The 23,771-nt window shown below is 39.6% G+C and overlaps 1 long non-coding RNA gene across 8 annotated transcripts in view; it reads right to left on the bottom strand.

The window, feature by feature from the left end:
• Positions 1 to 23,771, bottom strand: part of LOC146393732 (uncharacterized) — a 115,052-nt gene that overhangs the window by 89,939 nt on the left and 1,342 nt on the right. The window lies entirely within an intron of this gene.

Raw genomic sequence — 23,771 nt, 5'->3', positions numbered from 1 at the left:
CTTCACCTCTGTTGGAGGTTATTGGTATGGGAGACACAGACAGGAACTCTGGTTGCATATAGGGATCAGCCAAATGTGTCTCCAACTGAACTGAGCCTTCCCCCTAATACGCAATCCCTCTAGACAGTCTAGGCGCTGCAGTAGTCGAGCCCAGAGTCCACTCACTCAGGTGTGAAGGCATCACGGCTGACCAGTTCCTAGGTCAGCATTCTCATCGTTAATCCACACAGATAGGCCAAATGCTGACCACTAGGAAGTAATTGCTTGGAGTTGGCCCTGCCAAAAGCTCTCTAATGCAAGAATAGGTGTCTGAATGTTAAGAGCATTTTTTTCCCTTGTGATTTATTTGGTTCTGCTAAACTTAGAGATTGCCCTGGGTAGATGTTACAGATAAGATTAGATCAGCTGTGGTACGCTGTAGTTGTGATAAAGCTCCAACTTTACACACATATTAAATGTTTATTTTTCTATCCTATCTGGGGGGGGCAAAGAATTTTACTGTGTGCCAAGTGCACAAATATATTGCTCCAATGGGTAAGAAGTACTGACTTTGAAGCATTTTCCTATTTTCTACTTTCCATTGAATTTGGCATCCTTTCCTGAGAGAACAAAGGAGGTGAGTTGCCAAGGCTCGGTTGTGTCAAGAGCCCTATGAAATACTCCTGACTACAGCAGGAGAAGAGCAGACAATAGAAAACCACACTAAAGATAAACCAATGACAAGATAGTGGAGCACAACAAACTTGACTTTATAATACAAAAACACCATAAATAAAACAGAATACAGGATGCCCTTAAAAAGAAAGCAAACAAATGCACCCTCTGTCTCTTCCTTTTGACATGATTTACTTTGCTTCAGTTATACTGATAAGTGGATTTGTCAGATAGTGAAGAAAATTCAACCCATTTACAAAAACAGACATCTTGTGGGGAGTTTGCATAGAGCGTTAGGCGTTTGGCACAAGTGCAGATGGATGACATATCAATGAGACGTAAGATAACACTGGAGATGTTCACCCGCCAAATCTGTGCCACTAAAATAAATAAATAAATAATGAATACAGCTACTGTATAGAGTGCTGGCCCACTCATTATTATTGTATCTGCCAGCTTCAATCTGGTTAGAACAAGAACACACAACTATAAGTATAGGTTTTTAACATCACTAAGCAGACTTTGGTATGATAGTGGAGTTTAGAACTGGCAGTCAGCCAAACTATAAGTGAATGAGCTCTGATCTTCACTGTTAGAGTTGTTGTGAAGGAAAGGATAAATGCTGGAATCACCCATTGGCTTCAGGCTGTCCTGTGGGGCCAAAGAGCAGTCTGGCTACACAAGGAAATGAATGGTAGGAGAAAATAACAAAGAAGAATACTACTTTTTTCAGAGAAGAGAGCAGTGAGTTTTTAGCACAGAGACACTTACCTGTCCTTTTCAAGAAGGATTATGGGGTTTATGTGCAACAGTGGAGCTTCAGATATACGAGTCCACAGACAGAGCACCAAAGTTTGATATCAACTTAACAGTGACAAACCGTACCATGGCTTCAGAGATTACAAGGGAGAGGGAGGTAGCAGGGGTGGGGGTGGACAATTTCTGACACAAAGTGCAGCGCTGCATACTTTAACATTGTTCTCTCTCTTAGTTTATTTTCCTCTGATCTACTCTTGCCTTCTTTGCAGTCCCTCTCTGTCAAGTGGCACAGAAGCGAACGAGCCGAACGTCTCTGTCTGCTTACTGGGGCAAGTGAACATCTGAAATGACAGAGGGTGACGTTGGCTTGAGTGCTGGAGAAGATGCCTCAGAGCTAAGTGAAGGACCATTAGGGAGACAGTGATAAGATGCATGCATGCATGCAGGGCTACTGAATGTTCACCTTGAACAGCCCGGTGTCATCTTGTGCTGAGGAGGGCTATCACATGGTGAGAGCCCAGCATCAAACTCCAATCAAACTCCATCACAGCTGAAAGCAAAATCAAACTGATGCCTACACATGCCAAAAGGTGCTGTGACCCCCAATGCTGTTATTATTCATGCACAGTGACTAGCTATTACTGTGATGCCTTCTCACTTCAGCTAGCATTCCTGTATTGGGCAACTAAGCAAAGAGCTTTTAAGAGCTAACTGATGAACTGAAGACTGCTTGTCAAAAGAGACACTTTAAGGTCAAGACAAAGTGTGAGAAAGGTGGCACGCAGAGATGAGCATAAACATTACATCTTTATAGTTAAAGTACACCGCTGTCTCATTTTTATTCAGGCACAGAACCACCGGAACATGGATTTTTACATTTTGGAGGGAAAGTGGGTTTGATGTATGACATTTTGCCTGAGTCTATATGTCTGGTAAATTAGCATACACACAAGTAATGCAGATGATTTCTATGTCAAAGCTTTAAATAAAAAAACTTCCCTTTGAAATACCAACAATTGAAGGCCTGTAGATATCATGTATAATAGATATGCACTTTGCTGCTTTCTACATACCTAGAAAATACTGCAGAAACATATAATTAGGTTTGTTTCAAAAGTTACTATGATATGTACAGAGGAAAAAAAATAAAAAAAATCAGTGTATTTGTGCGACAAATGTTGGACCCAACTATACATAATAGTCAAACATTTGCATACCACTCCATGCTATGGACTCAATACGTTTTTTTGTATTGGTACAAAATATGCAATCCAATTAATTTGAAACTTCTAGAATCAAAATGGACGATGTGACATATTCTTTCTTTGGAAGCCAACCTTGGCCATGTTCAACCGTGTTAGCTACACTAGTTCGGAGATACAGATTTAGACAGCAAATAGCCTCAGTTTATGCCTGATGGATCGAACATGCATGCTGACAGCTACTCTCTCCCTTTCTCTCTCTTTCCTGCGTCTTGTCTCTTCCAACCAGTGTTTGCAGAGTTGGAAATTTCTTAAATAATTCATGCTGTTAATAACCAGCACAGTCTCTATGGCACAGAGCAGTCCTGTTCAAACACAGCTATGCGTGTGTGCGTGTCTGTGCAGCATAGTGAAAGGAAACAGTGTTTGAACAGTGAGGTGAAGGTGTATGTATGAATGTGTATGTGATTGCAGTATGAGTTATCACAGACTAGGCAGAATTGACTGATGTGATAGTTAGGGTGGTTATAGGGTGGGCTTCTGTGTCAACACCGGGGAAACCGCAGATTTCTTCCAACAGTGAATGAGCTGAAGGTCACACACCGCACGATCATAAGCAGAAGGCTCGTTGGAACATTTATGATATTGCAGACAAATAGCAGAATCAATGGCACTCTGTAAAGAACACAACAAGTAGAGCACTAATGACAAAGTGACTTAATGAAGGTCTCATCTTCGGTATTGTGGTCATCGTCAACATCGTATCATTATCATCGCGCCCTATTCAAGGCTTTAGCTCTTCGTCTATTGTCTCTTTGTTACAACTGGACACACTATCTGCCTGTGAGCTCGCCATCTTTTCAGCCTGTCTGTCCGTTTCTCGAGACGGGAGGTGCAAGAAACAAGTGGGGGCAGACCTTCAGCAAAGATGACCTTGGCAAAAGTCTGATGATTTGTGGAGAGCAGCAATATCAATAATAATGAAGAAATTAATAAGCTGGTGCGCTGGCCTGAGGGTTCGGCTGAGGGAGGTGGTGGGGGGACAGTGGCTGACTTTAATAGTCGAGTTGCCGGGGGGGGGGGGTCATGGCTGGCAGGAAGAAGAGAAGGGAGAAAAGGGTGGGGGGGTCAGGGTGGTGTGGAATAGGGGGTGGTAAGTGCATGATTTCCTTAGCAGCATTGTGGTGCTGCAGTCCATGCTGTCACACGTCAAAGAGGGAGCAAATCAAAGGCAGCTCTTTTGATGAATATAAAACAGAGAGTCCTGCTGAGAAGCACTCTCCCTCCCTCCCATTCTAATCACAGAGCTGCAGAGGCGGCGGGTTGCACCAATCCCCCCCCAGCCCAGCACAAAATGAAAGGAGAGGGGGGGGGGGACACGGAGCACACACAATCACAACAAAGGCTGCTTTATAATAGCAATAAACATTTGTCCTTTTGAGACATCTGCACAGACTGATTCTACGGTGTGGTAAGACGCAAGAAAAGCTGTAACGACATCATCAAAATTTTAGAACCTACCAAACCCTGAAGAAGGTCGTCCTTCTATATCTAAAATTGTGCTGCATGCGTTTTTAGGTTGTTGTTTTTTACCCTGGAAACATCAAACACCCTGGAAACATCAAACACTTCAATACTCTACTCTACTGAGGCACATTTGTTTGCAGCTTGTAGTGTTTTGATAAAATGCCTGACATTTAACAGCCTAATTAAGCTTTACTTAACAGAACCTAAAGTATTAGATTGTGCTAAAAAAAAATTCCAGTGTAAAAAAATTGAACCATTATGAGGGAAAATATGGAACAAAATATGCTCATTTATTGTCAGTGTCTCTTAAAACCAGCAAAATTGTATTAGGAGTAGCTAATAATATCCCTTATGACAAAGGATTTAATTTAATTTCTTTAATGCCTTATTTTACTATTATTCTTACCCAAAAGTCCCAAAAGCAGCAGTCCTAGACACTTTAACCTCCTTTCCAACCTTCAGTACTTCTTCACTTTTAAAAGTATATTCCACCTGCTTCAATTAGTCACCACTAAAGTGTTTTGGCTATGTAGACTGTGTCAAAAGATTTGTGTAAAGTACTTAGCAGTTATTCCATTCACATTAACAGCGAAGTAGGAAAAATGATTAACCCAGAACAGCAGATCAGTCAGCAGAGCACAGTGTGTTGAGCTGTACATTAGTGCTATGTTCAATGCAGCCGAGTCTACATAGCCCGAAGAATTGTCATCACTGTATTCCAGCAGATCTCAGCTTCTGTAGCACTGCCTAGATCCACATCCCCTGGGCAGTGTTCCTCTACTGCTCCCCTGGCAGCATTTGTGTGTGACACCAAAGCCCACTCCCACCCAAGCCCTGAGCCTAGAAAGTGACACATGCATGGGTGTCGCTGCCGTTTCACCTCCTGCCTGCTGAAGTATGAGGCAATTTCCTGCGAGTGGTGCAGGGTGAGAGAGAGAGAGCGAGAGTGAGTAGTGGGCTAGGCACAGCACAGCTCTGCTGCTCTCTTTGATACTGTCAGGGAAGAGTAATGGCTCTCTGTAGCAACAGCCACCACCAAACTAATGTAGTGTGACTTTGGTTCTTCTTTCCAATGCATTACCAGCATAGTGAGAAAGAAGGGGATAGGAAGAAGAGAGTCAAACTGTGAAGAATGTGGGAGTAAGGTTAGGTCTACACAGGGCATGACAGAATCTTTTCAGCGTTAGCAGTCAATTTCCTTAAGTCCTAAAAAACAAAGAAGTGACAGGCATGTTTTTGTAATAAGAACATATTTACCAATTTGCTCAACTCTTGCCTTCATGCAGAATGCCATTCAGACTATTCTCCTACCAGGAAAACAGGCACAAGCAAATTCCAGTCTTGTTAGGCAGGACAGCTCCAACTAATCTTTCCAATGATTTGAAGGTCACAGCGCTTTAGTGCAGAGAGCAGCTTAAGGGCCTCATCTAATTGGGCAATCTGCTGTCTCAGCAGCTATTATAGCCTTGGTCATTCTGTCTGACCTTGCAAATTTAATGACAGAGAATACAAAGTTGACCCATCATTTTTGCAAAAAATGTATTGTTTTCAAATAAAAACAAGAAGAATGAAAGAAAGATGCTCTATTTGCAGATCTGTGTACCCCTCTAGTCTAGTAGTTATAGATGCATTCTTAATGAAACTCGTCTACAAATTGTACTGTAATTATGCAGAATTAAGAGCTGATTCATGCACAAAATTATTATTCATTAGAGCTAATTAAATGCCATGGTCTTTAGGCTGACTGCCAGATGTGTGGCGATGTCAGAGATAGTGGGTCTTCTGTGAAGCCTAGAGAGACAGGCAACCTTCCGATTAGAAGGCGAACTCCTAACTCTTGAGCCATGATCACCCTATTATTAGACTTGTGCTGTAATTCTAAATACATTGTTTGTTCAGATGGCAACGCAGTATGTTGTTTTATCTGTTTTAAAGACCTGTTAATGTAGTTTATTGTAAAAGCAACTTCTGAAACACATATTTAGTCTTGCACACATCCTGATTGATTACACACAGACTCATCTAACATAAATAAAGGGGAAAAAGATACATGGAAAGACAAAGAGAAGCAGAAACAGAGTGCAAAAGTGAGGTGTACAAGAGGTGTAACAAGGCAGGGGTTGTCTGGAACCCGTGGCCTAGGGCAGTACATGGAGAGAGATGAGCTGGTGTGCACACTGCAGGGTATTGTCTGTAAACGTTGGGGCTCCTCTAACAACTACTGAGGCTAGGTTTGCTGAACAGTGGGTCACAACCTACTAGCGTTTGGTGTGTTTATCTGTGCGTTTCAACAATGTATTTCCAAAAAACAGCAAAGCAAGCCAAAACAGCAGACAGAGAAAATAAACGGGGGACATATAACAAAAGAAATAAACCAGACCCTTCGTTTTTACTGTAACAATTACTGACACACATTAATCAATGAATGTTTCTTCTGCCTCCTTCTACTGTGAACTGTGGGGCAGATGTGTTTAACAAAGTGCAGCCCTCCCAAGTACCTTCAAAACAGGATCCTTGAACACATAGCACTGTTCACCCGTTATGAAGCCACTGTCTGTGCCTGCCCTCTGCCAAGGCCTCCCACCCACACTTTTTATTTGTTCAGCGTGCACAATGTGACCTGGCCGCGCATATACCTGTGCTTCTCTTTATCTCCTGCTTCCCTGAGGAGAGCTTGTTGAAGCTGTGTTTCCACAGTATGATGTCCATGTTTGAGGAGATTTTTATTTCTAAAGGGTTATTATACCATGCTCATTATTTCTGACCTGATGCTAGCCACAACAGGCACAGCACACTGCTTGAAATGGATGTTCTAGCTCTTCCTAAACCTTGGTATTAAGTAGCCTCTTTGATCTCTCTCCACTGTGACAAAACAGCAGCACCAGGCCTCCTAAATGAACCACTCAGAACTCAAGCAGCGCGCAACAACATCAAGTAGAGCTGGGAAGAAAATATGCAGATCCTCTAGGAACACACCCCAAAAAGGACCTAAGTATAATTAACTACAATGAGCTGGAGGCAGATGTGTGACTCCAAAACATAAAAGAAATGCCTACCTTCAGTATTTTTCACAAATTGCACTGAAAATTAGGAGTTTACTTAATGGAAGTAGAGCATTTCATCTGTTAAAGGTTATTTGTTATCTTCAGGCACCCAGAAAAGACTTCAATTGTCTTGATCTTCACAGGTTTCACTGCCAATCATTAGCATGCTAATCTTGAGTGATTTTTCAGACCTAAAAGAAGCACATGGAAAGTCTTTGTCAGCCCAGGTTCCTGAAAGACCTCTACATTACATATGAGATAAAAGCTTTTTGAACTAAATTACAATACATCCTCCAAACATGGGCTGTACAAAGCATTCTGAAGTAGTGCAGGTGTTCACTGGACACAGGAGAAGTGAGCCCAAAGGCCTTTTTTGTGATACCATAATTCATCACAGGTAATAAGCTCTCAAATTACAGACATGAGGCTGAATTCAGCGAACCCTTTACAAAAAGAAACAAACAAAACAAAACAAAGCAAAAAAAACCCACACATTAGTTTTGCCTTTCCTGAGTCTTACCAATAAGCAGATGGGGCCTGCAAGATTTACCAAGTAAAACGTAAGACTTTTAACCCAGACAAAATGTACTTTAAGAACTCCACACCAACCCAAACACAAGAGCACAATGAAAAGCCATATCATATCAATATTCAATCAGTACAACCCAAAGATAAGATAAGAAGCATAATATAAATGGACAAATTAACCAATTAAATGCTAAGTGATTTAACACAATTTAGATTATTGCTGTAAACTTCCCCTTTCAGATTGTAAGCTTGATGGTGCTGGCTGAAACTCTACTAAGTCAATTTTGCTTTTAGTTTTGAGTTATATACTTCCCCAAAAAGTCTGGAATTGGATAATAAAACTTTTCTTTTTAAACTAAAAAGCTGGCTTTGGGGGACAATTTTTTGGTACCTTTAGAAATATAGACTTTTAGTATCTTTTAAGGTCTTTTTTTCTGGAGAATAAATCTAGAATAAAACTACTATCTTCAGCACTGTAAGACCTACAAATACCTTCTAAAATGAAAAAACCTGAACCTTACCAGTATTTGGAAAAACCATCTCAATGTAGCATTTCAATGAATTTTAAAAGAGTAAAACAAAAAAATTAACTAACAACTTTTTAACCAACATCTTTAAAAAAAAAAAGAATCCAGTTTGATTTGTGTATAAAGCTACGCTAACACAAAAGCAGACAAAAATGGCTAAAAATGGCATAAAGGTAAATTGGTGGATAATTCTCATACTAGCTACAGTAAGGCTAATTTATTAGAAATATATATCACAAACATTTTGGCTTGGTGTCAGTCATCCACATCTAGCTGCTACCTCACCAAATCTTTTGACTAATACCAGCTCAAACAGTTCTTCCAATTCACTAGGCTAATTGCTAGGGATCACTACTTTTATTTAACAAGAACTCAAAATCATAATGACTCCTTATTACAAATTCTATCTGCAAATGCACAATGGAAACATCAAAAAGTGCTGACAGGGTGACTGGGAGCAAAGATGAGGCGCCATGATAATTCACCTCAAAGCAGAGCCTCGGTGAGGACATGCAATGGAGAACTAGGACTGTAACACGTGTGGCAAAAATAAATACGGGGCAACAGAAATTCTCATTTTCCAATTGGGATAATTCACTGCTCTGAAATTGAAATGTATTATTGGTAACCATTCCCAAAAGGAAAAAGCACTTTTTGGGGGTTGATTAGCCCAGTTGAAGGAATACCAGTGCAGAGAGGATAATGTAGTTTGCTAGATTAGAAATGATAGCTACACGGTAAAATGACATAAAGGAAATAATAAAATATAACACCTAGTGGAACCACGATGAACGTACACTGAAAATGTGCACTTCAGTAAATAATCAGACAATGTCAATTATGTGAAAATGGGCTGGCTATGGAGCATTTCTATTCCGGCACTGGCACAATCAACCTTTTAATGGCAGGCTGTTAGATAATAGCTTTCTGTCTGTTGGCCTCCAGTTTGAGGACCCAACATATCCTTTTCACATGCTACAGAGTGGCAGTGGTAGTAGACGGTTACCTGAGTGTTTAACAGATCCATCACGGTGTTCAGAGACTGATGAAATCCACACTGCCTCAGGAGTAGAAGTGAGTAAGTTAGAAATCAAGAAAACATGGAATATGCTAAGATTCAAATGTGACAGTGCCAGACAAACAAAGGCAACTGCCTGCACAAAACCTTTATGAATGTACAAAACATGCACTCTGTTGCTATGGTCCAGTGCCAGACATCACAAAATATCCCCAGTTGCTGACTGAAGCTTTTACTATTTCATTATTAGCCATAGTTGCTTCCTTAATGCTATAATGGCTACTTATGCTATTGGGTAACTGCTAATAGTTAAGCAGCTAATGCTAAGGTGCGTGCCAGTCAGGTTAACACTATTTAATACTTCAAGTATTACTGAAAATGGAAAAGAAATGTAAAATTCCTCATGAAGACTTGTTCGGTGTCGTGAATGTCAGCTACTTCAGTTGCAAGTTAGGGGTGGGTCTGCCTGCCTGCCTGCAGCAATGCTGTATAAAGTAGTGTGTCAGCTGGAGGATGTAAAGATCAATAACGGTATCAGTAATGATGCAAATGAGCATCTAATCTGACACTAATGTTTAGTATCGACTGGCATCTGAAAATTGATTTGTTTGACAACGCTAACTGCCAAATACTTGTGACAATTTCTAAGAGACAACAGAATAAGAATAATGAGTTTCCTCCTTTATGCTCAATACCTGCCAAAAAAGCACAAGTTCAAAAAAAAAAAAGGATCCATTTTGCTCACTCACATATTTCATTCCATACTTTCCCCTCTCGCCCCTACTAACCTGCCCCTCCACCTACAAAGCCCATTCTTCAACACAACTGGGGAATTTCAATCCTATTTCATATCCTAGAACAAATTCCTTCCCTGATTACTGATGCATTTCAAAGCAGGCATCATTATATTTTCAGACCACTTTCTTTTAAAAATGTACTGAAAACCTTTATGCTGGTTCCCAGGGGCCCCCTTCTCTTCTTCTGTTATGCTCTTATTAGTCTGACTCTTCTACTGCCTGCTGGGGGATCCACATTGCTATTCATTTTCTGTATCTCTGACCTCTGTGTGGATGGAATTCATCTGGTCTATCCCTTGTTCTTTACATTACTGTGGAGACAAGCAGCTACTGTCTGGTGCAGCTATTAAAACATAAACACCATTAAATAAAAATGTGGAGCAGTGAGGGATGTGGAAAGAGCCAAAGAGAAGCATGGAGGAAAAAAATGACTTTCTGCTGTGCTTATAGTCCAGTGTAATTGAATTGCAGTCTATTCTGTAATGAGTAATGTTATGTATGAAGTTAGGAAAGAGATGATACACATATTGAATGCAAATATTTAGAATCTATCAGCTGGATTATTCCCAACGCAATATTGGCTCACCTCTTTGGCTAAATTCATGTCATGGATTCTCTTGGAAAAAAATAAAAAATGTAAAAATACAATAAAATAAATAAATTTAAAAATCTTGTACAAACTTTTAAGTCCACGAAACCTTGGAAAATTCTAAAACTCTGCACTCCAAAAGACTTTTTCCATTTATAAATTTTTGAATGGCCCTGAGAGCTAGATTTCATAATTTTTTGCGATTCTTCTCCAAACCTCACCAATCACTAATTTTCAACTGGACTAGGTACTGAACACCCATATCCTTGTGGTTATAAGGATTATTTATAACTACACCTGCAAACTATAGGATGAGTGTTTCACCCGCAAAAAAAGTAAATTTTTTTAATTGTATATTTTTAGAAGAACTATTAGTTTCAGTGACCTGAAGCTGTTGTCCAAGGGAAAGTAACTATTTATTTCAGATACATTTAAATAATTAAGCTGTTTAAAAGACTGCAACATTAAATAAATTCAGTGATTTAAATTTTTAAGTCGGTATGTGTACATTGTTGACTCAAGATTGTTTTCTGTGTGTTTTTCTCTGTGTTTATGATTTGCAAAAGAGACTGACAGACAAGTTATTCATTTTAATTGATGTGGAACCACTAGCAGCCTTTAAAGGACATTTCATTAAAAGTCAGAATTTAAAAAAAAAAAGTCTGAAACATTAATTAATAAAAATTCACCCGACAGCAGTCTGCCTTTAATCAACCAAGAGCATAGGTAGGAAAAGAGCAAGAGACAGAATGATGACCAGTGGAGGAGAGGAGGAGCTTTTATTGCCAGAGTCTTTAATGCAAACCACGAGTCACTTGCCCAGCTAGGAAACCCTGCAAAGAACTGCTTGAGTTGATGAGCTCGTCCAGCTGAATGATATACATCGCCAGGCATAGGCGAGAGCTGTCCATTAGTTACAAGGGTTCCTGTAATGCTCCACTCCAGTACATTATTTCCAAATGCATCAGTCAGCGTCATGCAACACAGATAAATTCTAATGGTTAAGATCTGTAATGCATAGCCTCACCGCTGCTATATTACGCTACAGGTTAGGAGGGCAGTAAGAGAGAGGGGGGAAAAATGTAATTTATTTTTCACTGTAGCCAGTATTCTTCCCATTAGCTTCAAACGTGAGATAAGTTATGGACTTTAACGAGCACCTTTAGCCACCAGAGCACGCTGCACACAAGACTGCAGGGAGAAGAGGTGTGTTGAGGGCTAAGGCAGGAGGGACTGGCAATCTGAATGGATGGCATGGATGACCCACTACATGTGGCTCACAGTCCTCGGTGTGATACAAATGCTAATTATACCAGAAGATTAATAAAAATCATTCAACCATGAATAGCAAGAAATTCTTGTGACAACTTAACACCGGTCCTATATAACGCATCTTATATGAATCATAATTTAAAGTGGGGGGCTTCATGGAGGCCATTCACATAAAATGAATGACCACCTTTGTTTTTTTGAATCATGCAGAGTCGGCCTTGCCTCATGCCTAAATACACATATGTTTGTAGATTTGCTAATCCAATGTCATGGCTGCAAAAGGCACAGCCGTCCTGACCTTTCAAAAAGCTGTGGGATCACTTCCTGTGTATCAGACAGGCAAAGGCAGGAGCTATAAGAGTGCACACACACACACACACACACGTACGCACACTGATGTCGCCCTAAAGCTAGGACAACCATAGTACACTAGAAAAGGTCACACGTATCTTAATTTCCTAGATTGTGTGCTTCCGTTTATTAAATGATCAACTAAACCTGTAAGGCTGTTTCTCACAACCTCATACATAAGTCCAATCTGATTTATGTGTTCGTTATTGACCTAGCAAATATTAGGACCGCATAACTTCAATATATAATGTATAAATAATCTCCAAACTATTGTTAAGGCACTGTCACAGAGGTTCAGGTTGTTATTACTAGAAGATAATAGTTTGAATGATTTTAAGATGAAATAACATCTCAGCATTGCTTATACATCTCACTTGTTTCTACTCAGAGAAAGCTTTTTAAAAAAAGCTATGTAGGAACACAGAATTATTGCTGCAATATTACATATTCACAAATGTGAAACAATATTACAATACTGTGTGTGAAATAACGTGAAGTAATATTACAAGAATTTATCAATCTGTGATTGCTTTATGTTTCTGTATTCAGCAAAGGACCATCTCACTTTAGACTTACAAGGTATGCATTCACATGCCTTCTTTGCCTTCTCTGACTTTTGTCTTTAAGTAGCCTTGAGCTACACTGTTTATCCCTCAGAATATATCTTACTGTCAGCATAAAATAAATGTATTTAAACTCTCGCTACATGTTCAAATTATAGCTCTATACAGTGAGCCATTTTTGTCAATGCTAACACATTTGAATGTCAATACTTTAGTGCTGTTCCCTCATTCTGCTCATTCAATTAAACAGGTCAGAACCTATTTGTATATGTAATTAAGTATACAGAGACAATGCATGTAGGATTCTTCAAGCAAATACATCCTTCAACAGATAACCTAAAATTCTCTCAGTAAATTTTTCGCAGTTTTCCAGATTTTAAAACCTAATTGGTGTTAGCGCATAAGAAGAGACTACACTGGCAGAGATCATGAAGGAAAATAGCTATTTATTTAATCAAAAGCTAAAACAACTAAAGCTAATGTCCAATTTCAAACTTAACTAGCTGTGTGCTCAAAAGAAAAGACAGCAAGTCTGCAGCAGGTACTACATAGTCTCGTCGTACATCCCATCATGTGCCAGCTGTGTTTATCCCAGTAAAACTGCTGAGGCTTTAATGCAGATGAATTATGAAAAGACTACAAGAGTCTTAATTACTGCACTCCCTCTACCCAGTCTGAATAATGCAAGATTCTGCTTACAACTACGATAATGTGCACTGAATGCAGTAGTCAACATAACTGCTTAACACAGCGTTAGTCCCCTTTGTACAGGTGTGCATTTCAGGATTAGACTCATCAGAGTGCATGTGCGAGTACACAGATGAGTATGCTTCTACTAATGTGGCATGTGGTGCATGCTAAATGCAACCATTTAGGGACATGTGGCAGTGGACGTGTTTACCCTCTGGCACTTGTCTCCGGTTCATCGAGGGTGAGAAGGCAGGGGGGCTGTGGTAGCATCTGCTGGTAAGAGCAGAGGGAAGTGCAATGAGGCAGAAGACATGCACAAACACATCCACACATGCACACAGACACATGCAAATACCTGCACTGCAATAACTGCCACGACGAATGTGAAAATAAAATTAGACAATGACAGATAACACAGAGCTTGGCTGTCATGTTGACAAAGCAGACTTTCTGAGCTGCCGATTCAGGCACAGGCAGACAGCGATCTTATCGACTGTACATCTCACTAAACATTGACAGAAAAATTCTAAGAAGCAGCGATTTAAATTTAAAGTTGGCTAAACTCAACTATCTGACTTGTTGTAGCCATATATAAATGTCACGTTTGGCATTTTTTTACTTGCCAAAGCAACAGGGTAGTTTAATTCTGCTGTTAAGAAAGGCACATTGAATTCTGACCTGATGATGTTGAGGAGGAGGCTGTATGTGTTTCACAGCAGGATCTACTCACACACTGAAATAAAGGCTTCTGTTAAGCCTCCAATATCAATGTCCAGATGCTGAAATGACACTCAATGTCTGTAAAAACGTGGAAGCTACACTCATATGAAGCAAATTCCAATAAGACTATATTAGATCTTTCTTTTTCTTTGCCTGGTTGATGTCTTTGTCATGACTACATTAAATATCATTTCAGCCTATCAGCCTATATTTACACAGGTACTACATCACACAATAAGGCTTTTCCTCATACACCAAAAATAATACCAAAAAACGCTACAAAAAGACAGGACTTTTAGGCATTCGTTTTTTATAATGTATGCATGTACTTATGTTTGCATGCATGCTGATGAGATTGAGCGAGAGAACGAGTGAGTAAGCAAGAGAGAGAGTGCATCAGTACACTAGGAAACATGCTGCGTGGGCTTTATGAAAGCTGAGAAAGCCCAACACAGTGAAACATTCATACACACGAGGTAATAGCTAGCAGGTGACTACTTACTCACGTTTTGCTAAAACAAAATTCAACCTCTTATAACATTTTTAGAACCAGATACCTTTTCCACCCCCACCAGATCCTAAAAATCTTATTGCTAAAATTTAAACTATATTTAAACACAGACGAAACGCAATTATATCCTTAAATTGAGAGAGCACACTTCCCCCCCCCAACAATGCATGCTTTTACATAGGCTGGGTGACATTATTCATGGATGGCTGGATTTGTGGATAGATCCATTTGCGTCTCTGTGATTTCAGATGCTGTTAACCAGAATGCTAAAACCTTCATGTTAGTGGAACAAGATTGCCACTTTTATGGGAACGTCTTGTGCTGAAATAAATTCTCACCTCCTAATGTGTGCTGAGAGATCAAGGGGTGCACTGAATGTGGAGGAAGCTGTCAGTGAAAGTAACAATCTAGCCTTGCTTCTCATTTATGCTTTTCCTTTAAAACACAATCGCTCTGTACCATCATACTGTGGTTGCAGGCTACAGCTATGCTATCACATTCACCAAGCTGATAAATATTCAGGATTATAGTGTGCCCAAAATTCATTTAATTTCATCACAACAATCATATATTTTAGGAATTACGTGTATTAAAAGATCATTTTACACAGATTTTACAGAGCCAACCTAACTGTGTACGATCTAAAAGAACGCATGACAACAAACTATCTTGTTCTTAAAGACAGATATAATCAAACACTATATTCTGAGTCCAAAACTGATTTATTCAATTCAATTCAATTTTATTTATATAGCGCCAAATCACAACAAAAGTCGCCTCAAGGCGTTATCACAATTATAGTGAAAAAATCTGGCAGAAATAAATCCACAACAGCAACAGAAGACGAAGACAAAGAAGACAAAGAAGACGAAGAAGACGAAGAAGATGAAGAAATTGGTACTTTTTAATTAATCTAATCTTTGTGTTTTGTATTGATGTTTATTGTTATCTTATTGAAACTCTTTACTCTCCAAACTAGTTCATCAAAACGGAAACATATAACAAACATTTTCGTTCTCAGTGTGAAAAGTTACGTGAAAATACAGAAAAGAAAAAAAAAAAAACATTAACCCCTCGGACCTCGGGCCTTGTTGATTTTATTAGGAGTATATTTAATACTCTTATGGAAGAAACACTTTCCTTTTCAGCTATAAAGCTGCTCAATGAAAAAATAAAAATAGAAAGTGAAAAACTATATAATACATTCAATAGATGGACTAATCCATTTTGATTTTATTCATCCAAGGACATTATTGTTACCATTATGAGTCATAACATGTTTATAACAAGTATAAACAAAGATTTCCAGAGTATGTAGCTGCAAACAGCAATGAAGGGGCATAGCGTTTCAACTGGGCAAAGTTGCCATGACAACTTGATATGACTATGACAACATTATGGCTGTAAACAATAACAGGCAAAAAACATTTTCTTTACTGCAGTGCCACACCAGTGGTAAGAAAAGTATGCTGGTGGCAAGTCCATACATCATTTTGTTTGGCTGTAAAGGTCCCAACCAACTAGGCCTGTGTGACAAGCCGACATGTCTCAGACTTGGCACACATGTTACCACACAAGAACTGTTTAGTAAAAACAGGTCACTGGTTAAAAGGCAAAACTCTTTTTTTTCTTTTCTTTTTTTTTAAATTACTATTAGAAATACAATGATGTGCAAATACAGTCCCAAATCAAAAGTTTAAGACCACTTGAAGAATGGCAATGGTTATGGAAAAAACAAGTGAAGTGGAAGACCCAAAAAAGTTCACCAGCACTGGGCCAGAGGATCCAAACGGCTGTCCGTCAAGACACTGGATGATCCTCGAACCAAATTACGCCCGTTACTGGTACCAACTGCAGCCCCAAAACCATCAGATGGCATCTGAGACTGAAGGGCTTCAAAAACAAAAATGTCCTCAAAGGCCTCGTCTCCTTGAACGCCACAGAACTGACCGTTTGGGCTTTGCAAGAGAGCACCAAACATGGGACACTGAAGGGTGGAAGAAAGTTTTATTCTCTGATGAGAAATATGGTCCTGATGGTTTCTTACATTACTGGCATGACAAGCAGATCCCACCTGAGATGTTTTCTACATCCTACAGTGAAGGGGTGCCATAATGGTCTGGGGTGCCTTTTCCTTTTTTCTTTTTCCTTTAGTGGAACAATGGGGCTTCAGGAGGTGCAGGGGTGTCAAACGGGCGCTGGCTATATGCAGATGTTGGAAAGAGCATCCTTCGTGACTGAGGGCTCTCGTCTGTGTGGTAACGACTGGGTTTTTCAACAGGACAACGCTACAGTACACAATGCCTGCAGGACAAGGAGCTTCTTCCAGGAGAATAACATCAGTTCTCAATCCAGTTGAGAACCTTTGGGGAAGGACGGCAAGGAACTTTTACAAAAATGGACAACAGTTCCAGACAGTAGGTGCCGTTCGTGCGGTCGTCTTCACCACTTGGAGAAATGTTCCTACTCACCTCATGGAAACGCCTGCATCAAGCATGCCGCAACGAATTTTTGAAATGTTTTGTTGCATATCGAAACTCTACTTGGAACCTTGTTAAGATAAACCATGAAAAAATTAGGTTTTTTGCCATTTTTCAAGTGGTCTTAAACTTTTGATCGGGACTGTATGAGCTGTTTGACTGGATACAGCAACACAGGTAAATACTTGCTCATACATGATAGCATGTAGCTTTGGTTATTAGTGACTTCTTCATTGTGAGCAAGAAATACACAAAATTCACCAAAGTAAGTGTCAGCAAACCACTATGAAAATTTTTGTAACAAACCTAATGAGATACTTAAATCTCATTAGGTATCCTAATAAGCTAACAAAGGGAAATGACTTAAGCTAAAGCTAGCCAGAGTTCAGAGTCAGCCACAAACTAGTAGCCTCGGTATGAGCAAAACATCTAAACGGTTATGAGGAAAATTATGGAGATGAGTTTTTAAAAAAAAAAAAAAAGAGAGAAAGAAAAATTAACGCAGATGTCCTGTTATCTAGAGAAGTTATAAACATATTGGAAAATGATGTAGGTACCTGACTTTTGGCTTTTTATATCAATCTGATGTAACTGTAAAATAAGTCAGGTAATGGTGGGCGTATAGCAACTTTTTCCATGTAATTATTTTCCAATAGCAAGGCACTTTATTTGCAACTGATTCATTGAGAGAAGACCTATAACTTACGCAAGTTTGTGGAAATGTTTGACAATTTATTTTATTATAAAATAGAATTCTGCATAGAAGAAAGGTGTCACTTATAGCTCTTAGAAAGAAAATCATAATTAGCAAAAAACGGTGTTGCCTTTTTAGGCCAAATGCTTCAATGTTCTGTGCTTCAAAAAATGATGTCCACATCCACATTACATATTACAACTTTGGTGTTGCACAGATGTGTTTTCATTTTTTTTTTCCTGATTAATAGTTAACTTGTCTGTAATAAACAGAAATGTAAATATATAAAATACATGACAACTTTTGTTTATAAAAAATTTAATAAAACCCAATATGGTGCTATTTCCATGATCTTTAAACTGGGTTTACACAGTACCTAATTTTGAAAAAATAGCTATATGGCCTAAAGGTTAAGTGCATGAATGTATATTGGGGCAAAGTTAGAGTCAATAAACCTTGCGGGTGCTGTCTCAGTCAATGTAACAAATTTCACAACTTTTTAGCAAACACTTTCAATACTTTAGTTGTCTACAGTTTTGCTGATTGCCCTAACCAACTACATTCAGTCAGATGACTACTGTGATAATATTGTACTACACTGACCGTGTTTCTCTTTGGTTCAGTCCCGAGCAACATACTGACAAAGTGCTAAAAACTATTTTAATACCCTGATTTGGCAATGAATTTTACAAAGTTGTAGTAAGTAAACAGATGATTGCTGTATAATTTAATTATATATATATATATACTGGAAATTCAGAATCACTTTAAATTATAGCCTGTACAATTGTAGAGGTGGGGGTATAAGTTACTAGCTTCCCCAATGATGGATAGACATATTTAATCCTCCGCCTCATACTGCACCAATGAGAAAGGTTCATCAGGGTAGGTAGAGTTAGGGTTAGCATCTATGGGGAAGACTGTATGCTAGTTTGGAAGTTAGTTACATGAAAATGTAATATCATTAGACAATAGGAGTTACTTCGTTATATTCCTGCATGTTATATATAGTCATGGAAACCTTCATGGGAATGCATTTTATTTTTAACGCGTTTTATATTTCTGACAATAACACTTGTTCAAACTATCCAAACTATTACAATCACATTTTTTATCTTAGGTATCTGATCTAAGAGTTAAAAACTTACAGTACTTGTATGTACCATTTTGCTGAAATCTCAGTGTTTTGGGTCATTCTTATGGCCAAATCGTTCTTCATTAGTGCCTTTTATCAACAGTAATTAACAGCACGTATTTGCATTCACTAATAATAAATCACACAACCCTGTAATTAAGAGGGCTAATTTATAAAATAATTTCATGCGAACACAAGCTGCAGTGATCGTGATGCTTAAACAATTTTATAACATGATCACTTTGCTTATTAAAGCAACCAGTTTGTGAAATCAGCCGTACATTAATGCAAGTTTTCTAATGCATATTCATCTTACGGCATTTAAATGGAAATATTACCCCTCTATATGTGTCATTCAATAGATTAAATGTCCTGGGTAATCCCAGAAAGCCGTGAGTACAGTTACATGTCCAACTAATTGCCGCATGAATACCATACATATTGAAATCTAACCTTGGCGATTTCATAGCCTCATTACGGAGCAGAAATTATGACTTAAAAAAAATGCAAAACGAGAATCGTTACAAGATGAAAAAGCAATGGAAAATCATCTGACAGTCTAATTTAGAAACGTGAAAGCTGGAATCAGCGAAACGAACCATAACAGCGTGCAAGACAGAATTTTAACAGCCGAAAGGTAAAATTATAAAATAATAAATAATGCGATGGGAGAGTCAGTATTTCCACACGATAGTTCTCTCATCTTCTATAATCCAAAGTCGTCATACAGCAACAGAGATGGTGAGACATTCATCAAAGCATGTGTATATATCTGTGTACATTTGTTAAACAAGCAAGGAGAGCGACATGCTGACTTACATAACACAACCTCCTTCATCTCTTTCTGCTTCTCATGTGCCCTAATGGACACAAACACACACAGGCATACAGACTCACACACATACACTGCTACACAATAATTGTCCAAGAAGGAGGGAACAGATGCTCCTTCAGGCTCAGGAAGAGGTGGGCACACTCACTGTGCTTGTGTGCAATGGGGTAGTCTTGGAATAAACACCTTTCTACAATCACAATCTCAGCTGTGTCTAAGCATAAGGAAACACAGAAAGATTCCAACTTCCAGGATAGAGGCAGCTGATGCAAAAATATGACGACATGACATCTGGAATTTCTGTGGTTACAGGGCCTGAAGAAGAATTCAGAAAACAAACATCTTTTTTTTTCTTTTTTTTTTAAAAACATTCTAGTCCTCAGTGAGTTGGAGTGCAGGGAAGGATGCCTTTTATCCAACGGTGTCCCTGGTGGCTTTTTTCCTCCGGAATTGTCTCTTTAGCCATTAGCCTCATATCAAATATGCAAAGCAGGCCAATCGTTACAAACGAGTCGTAATAGAATAATTGCAGCAAGCAAGATCCTGCTGGGGAATGAAAAGCCCAAACAATTGGCGTGCAATTTATATCACACATGAGGATGTCTGGTCCTACTCTCCCTGGATTCAGCCTGGATGGCTCTGTGCTGGGCTTGGCTGGGCTGAGTGGTGGCATCCCAGGGTACTAGTGGAGACTGACTGGAGCCCACACACGCATGCCTTGAGATACAGCCTCTCTCTCCTATGTTTCTCTCTCCTCTCCATCCCACCCAGCACTCGGCTGCCTTCATCCAACTGAGTCATGAGGAAATCCTCCACAAGAGGAAAAAGCTGCCAGCTCCAATGGCAAAAAAAAGCATTCTCAAAAGCGGGCATCAAAGAAAAGGGAAAGAGTGAACAACAAACGCTCATACAACAAGACAAAAGGAATAGTCAGAAATCGCTGTCGCTCCGCCCAGTCAAAATCTTCCGCCTTTGTTTTTTGCCCCTCATTTTATTTAGTTTCGCAGTTATTTTAGAGAATTAGCATCTGGTACTGAGCCTTTGTAGAGGGATTTATGTGCCCCCCTACACATTTCTCCCATACCACCCATTCCCTCCCTTCGCCTTCTTATCCCCCCATCAGTCTGCCAGACAAGTTTTTTCCCACCCAGTCAAAGTACCCAGCCAGCAACCCCTTTTGTGGGTGTGCTTGTTTAGTGTGGGTCTGGTCTGTTAGAGTGGTGCGTGTCGTGCCAGCCTGGATAGGAGGAGAAGCGAGGTGAAAAAAAAAACTCTTTGTAAGTTATGGGAACACTATGAGACAGACGCAGGCGCTCATAAATTATACGGCTCATTTACATATTCTTGGCATAAGACATTATGCAAATACTGACCAATTTGCATAATGAATTCCTCTTGTTGCCTCAATTGCCCAGTTGCTGCCTTTTATTTAATAATAAAAAAAAAGGGTGAAACAATAATAACAGCATGTTTGAGACCTATGAATCACTTTGGCACTGCTTCCCTGAAACATCAGATTTAGAAAAGACTCAACTTTGATCATACAGCTAAGTAATTATCAACGATAAATTGTGTCCAGTATATAAGACGAAAGAAATAGAGGCAATTTAATTAACGTAAAAATCATATGAAGTCACACAGCACCCAAAGCATCCATAAACTTCTCGCTTAATTAGTCTATTCTTATTCAACACTTAAAGCAAGCCACTGCATTGCTAATTAAGAGCAGCGAACATACCCTCTTCGAAAGGGAGGGTCATTTTTATTAAATAATTAAGCTATTTCTATCTCCCGCCTTTGAATCTCATCTGCGCCGTACCAAACGACTAGAATAAAAGGCAACGAAAGAGAAAGCAGCTGTGTCCAAGATAATTATTTAATCAAATATGCGCTGCTGATGAAAACGCTAATCACAAACAAGAACGAAAAGATCATTAGTGCTAGTTTAACCAGTGCTTTATCAAAAATGTCGGAATACATAGTCGTTTGGCTGTTACGCTTCTTATTCGTGTCCGACAAAAATAACAGCAAAACAGACGGTAGGAGGCAGGATAAATGATCGGGAAGCAATTAAAGAAAATTACAAACCGAGCAAGCGAGAGAGGAAAGACAGAAGTGTGTAGTGTGAGCGAAAAGGCAAGAAGACAGAATTTAGGAAAATATAGCAAAGAAAGAAAACCCAAAGGGTGGTACGGGGCATAGGCGGCTCTCTGATTGTTTATAAAATGCTAGGACAACACAGTCCTGTAGGATCAAACTGTTTAATGTCAACTTCAATCAGCTACAGGCTGAAAAGCTAGGATTGAGATTCTTCACTGTGCACTGTGACACAAATAGCCACAGCTCGCCCTGGTTTTGTTGCACTACATTAGGGTTGCTATTTGTTGGTCGAAGCTCTATCACCATTCAGTACCAGGGCAGAGGAAAGGCAAAGCAGCACTGATGCCTGGCACGTGGGTTACACGGCGGGGTACAAAACCTGCATTCGAAACTCGGCTTCTAGAATCAATTAACTCAAATGTTAATTAATGTCTAGCCACAGAAGAAAAGAGGGCGAGGGAAGGTGGGTGTACTGGGCATGTGGAAGAAAGGCTAGGGAGAGGAGGAGGGTGAGTAAGAGAGGGACTGAGATAGAAAGGGGATGGGCAAATAAGGGAAACAAGGAGCGAATGCGGTTGATGGCAGAGAGAAGTTGGCACAGTGCCATCCATTCAGTGGTAGCACCAAGGCGGACTTCTGTTCGCTCTCTAGGGTAGGTAGTTAGATGTAGCCAGGGAGACGGAAGGATGCTGTCGTCATTTTGGTAGCATCACTTTTTTCAAGTTTTTTAAAATTGTTGTTCTTTTTATTTATTTATTTTATTTTTAATAATGGCCTGTTTAGTCAATATTAAAAGTTGGAGTGAAGATAAGGGCCTTGAGACACACATTCATCATTAGTTAGGACTATCCAAGGAGGACCTTGTGAACATCTGATGAAGATCTGAAGATGCGAGTTGAAAGAACTCCGGGAGCTATCAATAAGATGGATTAGGTGTTGCAGCATGGCACATTGATGAGAATACAAGGGTGGATATCAGGTACTTGGAAATACAGCAAAAAGTCTGCAGATCACAGACTACGTAACACAGGAAGTCCATTCGACGATTGGTGCCAGGTGCACAAGAGTGGGAAACGGTGGCAGCGACACATGGGATTAATTACGAAGACGTAAAATCGAAAACAAAAACAATAGGAACTCAAGGATGTTTTGTTGTTCTAGTGATAAAGGGGGGTGTGGCGGTGGCACAAGAAAAAGCTCCTCCCTTACGCTCCTTCTTGCTCTCTCCCTCTAACCATCTGAGGCACCGCTCTCTATGCCAGCCAGCCAGCCATCTGGGCAGGAGATGCTATGCCAACTCATTCATTTAACAGTAAAGGATATATCTTTTGAAGATGGCAAACCAACCTCGCAGCTGGCATTTAAAGACTTGGGTAAAAGTCACGTGTTTGGAGGATTGCCAAGGAGTAATATGGCACTTACGGGTCTCAAGTGGTGTGCCAGCGGGAACGTAATGGCATCTGGCACGAAATCCAGCGAAGGACGAAGGAAATATACCACGATAAAGCCAAGTCGACACAAACGGATACCCTTCACATACCGGCTGCCAAAAACAATAGCGAACAGAACAAACAGAGAAATTACGGTATCAGATACGACTAATTGGAGTAAAATTTACTGCGTTAATTAGAAACACATTCAATCAAAGGAACGACTTCTCAGGGGATCAAAGAAAAGAAAAACACAACCATGATGAAGCCAGACGAAAGCACAGAACTGTTCAAGTCTTAGTAGAGGGCGTGAAGAGAGTGCCTCTTTTTGTGCCAACTCCCTTCGCT

The sequence above is a fragment of the Perissodus microlepis genome, chromosome 1, assembly GCF_051167445.1.
Source record: "Perissodus microlepis isolate ML-2025 ecotype Zambia chromosome 1, ASM5116744v1, whole genome shotgun sequence".
NCBI lineage: Eukaryota > Metazoa > Chordata > Actinopteri > Cichliformes > Cichlidae > Perissodus > Perissodus microlepis.
The sequence above is the reverse complement of the archived record's forward strand: the minus strand, read 5'-3'. Positions and strand labels throughout refer to the sequence as shown.